This window comes from Apis dorsata, unplaced genomic scaffold, assembly GCF_000469605.1.
Source record: "Apis dorsata unplaced genomic scaffold, Apis dorsata 1.3 scaffold_585, whole genome shotgun sequence".
Lineage (NCBI taxonomy): Eukaryota > Metazoa > Arthropoda > Insecta > Hymenoptera > Apidae > Apis > Apis dorsata.
Genome location: NW_006263792.1, coordinates 158899 through 163259, shown reverse-complemented (window position 1 = coordinate 163259; position 4361 = coordinate 158899). Strand labels below are relative to the sequence as shown.

The 4361-nt window shown below is 19.1% G+C and overlaps 1 protein-coding gene across 2 annotated transcripts in view; it reads right to left on the bottom strand.

Moving 5' to 3' along the window:
• LOC102673123 (F-box only protein 43-like) overlaps nt 1–4361 on the bottom strand; it is a 60698-nt gene that overhangs the window by 10056 nt on the left and 46281 nt on the right. The window lies entirely within an intron of this gene.

Sequence of the window (4361 nt, the reverse complement as noted above, 5' to 3'; positions counted from 1 at the left end):
ATTAAATTTGTATATAATATTCAATTATATATACAAATAATTATTCAATATTCATACATACATTAAACATATTCAATTATTACATATATATATATATATTCAATTATTCATACAAATAAAAATAATATTAAAAAAATATACATTATATATTTATCATTTATATAAAATAAATAAAATATATATAATATAAAAGAATGATATTTTTATTTTTATTTATACGAATAAATGAATTTGAATTTAGATTTTAGAATTTACATTTTAGTTATAAAATTTTATCAATTCATAATCCACAATAGTTTATATGGAAAAAAAATAAAATATAAAAATTTAATTTTATTCAAATTAGTAACAAGATCATTGTTAATATTAATTGATTATATATTATTTATATATAAATGTAAAAATTTTGCAAAATTCCATAAATTGAAATTTATTATTATTTTAATTCTCGATAAAATAAAAGGGGAGAAATAAGCATTTAAAGATATTGATAGTCTTGAGTTTCGAGGCCTCGAAATGTTTCGGATTCGACTTTCACGAATTTAAAAATCAGGTTTTTAGCCATCTTTAGTTTTTAGCATTCGAATTATTCAAATATTTTTTTTATTACATAAAATTTAATAATGTATTTAATTTTTTCTCGAATTATAAAAATTTGATATTTATTAAATTTCTATGATATATAGTAATATTTGAAGTATGATAATAATTTTTTTATATTTAACGAATAATTTTGAGAATAAATAGATATTATATTTAAACTAGAAAAACAATTTTTATAATTCTTGTAATTGATTTTAAATTATTAATTAAAAAATAGATTTAATAATAAATTGTTATCCTTTAAATCTTACTTTAAATAAATTTAATAATAAATTATTATATTTTAAATTTTATTTAGAATTTATTTTCTTTTTCTTTAATTTTGAATTTAGCCAATACAAAAATTATGCTAATATTATGATATAAGTATTAATTCAAGTATCAAATTTCATATTTTAATCTCTTCATTTCCATATGAAATAATCATAAGATTGATCAAATGCTTTTAAAGAGATTGAAAAATGAAAAATTAAAACATAAACAAAAAATTTGGAACTAACAATTTGCTATTATTTATATTTGCAATTAAAAAATCTTATATTAGTTTCACATATATTTATTTTTTATTTTACTTAAAGTATTTAATTTATTTAAATATAATATATTTTAAAAAATAACATTATAATGTTATAATTAACATTTATAATTAATATTAAAATATTCAAAATGTTAAAAAATGTATTCAAAAATAAAACTGTAATTTGTAATTGACAAGCGAAGAGAACGCAGGAGGTATTAAATCTGCAACACTTTCGATAACAATCATTCCTTTAGATATAGGTACCGCCTACCAATTTGTTCCCAGGGTCTGCAACAGAATGCTTTCTTCCCCAAGAAAAAAGAAATAATAAGACTTTCGATTGTTATTATAGATTATTTTCGATTAGTTAATACAATATAAAATCGTATATATTAAATCATAATATTAAACGTAATACATGTATAAAAATAATATATATAAAAATAAATATTCTCGTATATCGAATTTAATTTTTAAATTTTTGATAATTTGATATTGAGAATATCAATGAAATGAAATTAAAATATAAAATGCTATAGATTACATTTCTTGTTACAAAATAAAATTATAATTACAATTAAATTATAATTAAATATTCATTAAATAAAATATTTAAATTTTAATAATGCAATTAATTTTGTTATTTTCTTTTATGCTAAACAATTATTTATGGTAAATTACCGATATAAGATAACTAAATTTTATATTTTAAATAAAATGAAAAACGTAAAATTTCTAAGAACTTATATTATTTTAATTATATAAATTTCTACGCAGATTTTTTTTAATATTTATATAATATTATACCAATGAATTATACCAATGAAATTATTTCAATATATTCGATTTCTCTATTTTCTATTTGCATTTTATTTGAATATTTTTTTATATTTTTTACTTTCATAATTTTTAAATATCGTGCTTAATAATTCAGATTTATTAAAAATTTTATATCATCAGTAATTCTATACTTTTAATTGAGTATAATATATAGAGCCATCACACGCATTTTTACTTTACTACATATAATGGCAGAAAAGGCAGTTCCTTATGTCTTATTACCTTCGAAAATAATCGAAGGCAATAGACATACAATACAGGTACCTTGACCTCGTCCTTCACAGTACGTTACTTTTATCGTTTATAATTAGTTAATCGATTCACCCAGATACCAAAGACGTCAAGGTCGTTCAAAGGAACGCCCAATGTCAGCGAGTGATGACCGTTTAACGAGTCTTCATGTAAAACATGGAGGCGTATATTTTGAATCACGTTGAAGAATGTTAAAAAATTTAAATACTATTTCCTTATTATGACATAAAAACTTTTTTTACTAAAAATTCATTTATTATAGAATGTAAAAAAATAAAAATATATAGCTTTTAATAATTGTTTTTAGTTTTTATTATCTAGTATATTTTTCGTTTTAAATATTTTAATATTTATTTTATTTTAATATAAGATTAATTATAGTTTTTATTATAAGATACAAAGATTTGAAAATCATATTAAAAAATTTTAATATGTACGTGCAAAAAACAAAAAATTGCATCAGAAATGAATTATATCTTATAGATTATAATTCAACCTATATATATATATATATTTCTATTCTATTATGCGAATTAATGAACTTTAATGAATTACAAGAGAGAGATTCTTTAATTTAATTCATATAACATTCATTCAAAGAAGAAAGTATAATTAAAATCCCATCAGTTTAATGAAAAAGAGATTAATAGAAATTACCTATCAATCCTAATGAATTATACATTCTGATTCTTGCCGAAAGTGACAGATGAAATTTAAGAGATTGACTCGAGGTTGTATCGAACAGGTCATTCCAAACAGGCGCGCTTAGAAACCAAACAAGATGTATCATTCAGTCTAGTCTTCGCACACAATTGCTTCCTATTTCTTTCTCTATAATTATCATTCAAGTACTTCCATGTAATATCTGATATAAGTCAAACATTTTGATATTTTTTCCTATTATTTTTAAGTTAATGTCTATAATTTTACAATATCCTTTCATTTACGATAAAAATATTGAAGCATACATTTAAAATTATAGAAAATATAAATATTAATTTCTTTCTTTTTAAAAAAAACTAAAAAATTAAAAAATTTTCAAAGTAATTTTCAATTTACAAATTGAAACTACAAATTTTTTTTATTTTTTATAATTTGTAAATTTTTTATATAACTTGTAAATATTTCATTTTGCGTTGAAATACAAATATTTCTACGTAAAATTAAAAAATCTTTTTTTTTTATTTAACGCGATGAATATAAAACATTAGAGCATATAAAAATAAAAATTATATAAATATTAACTATTTCTCTATTAAAAATAAAAAATTAAAAAATTCAAAGCTTAAACATTAAAATTTTCAAATTGACAACTAAAAATTTTTATTTCGCATAATTTGTTAATGTTTTATTTTGTGTTAAGATAAAATAAAATTAAAATTTCTCCTATTTCATTTAAAAATCATTATATATGATAAATACGAAATGAATCATTTTGGAATAGATAGAAATTGACAGAGAGTGGGTAACGCGATACAGTTTGGTCCTTCGCCGAAATGCACGATTTCTATCAAGCGAAAAAATTTTTTTCAGGCCAATCGAAACAATGTCTGACCAAAAGGAAGGGTCTTGGGTTCTGGGACAAAAAGACCTCAGGTATATCACTACTGTAGACAGGTATACACTCATCGATAACTTTGAATGTACAGGTAAAAATCTATGTGCGAGAGTTTAAAAAAAAAAAAGATTCAAATGTTCGTCCTTTGAAAATGAAGAATAAAAGAATTTTAAAGAAACATGGTTAAGGTAATTACGAAGATATATGAGCAAAAGACGTTTTCTTAGTATTCCAAGTTCGATTACCATTTTTCTCACTTTTGAGAAAAAAAAATATTTATGAAATATTTATCTTAAATGGATAAAAAATAAATTACATTGATAAACAAAAAAATATGATAAAAATCAGAGTATTTTATAAAAAATCAAAATTCAATCAAGTTATTAAATACAATCATTATATATCTTAGATATATGTAAACTTAGTTAATTAATTATTATAATTATTAAAATAAATATAATAAAATATAAATAATGATTAAACTTAGTTAATTAATTATTATATAATAATTAAATACTATAATTATTATAATTTGTATCTTTATTAATTATAATTATAATATAATTATAATATAAATAAAAGAATATT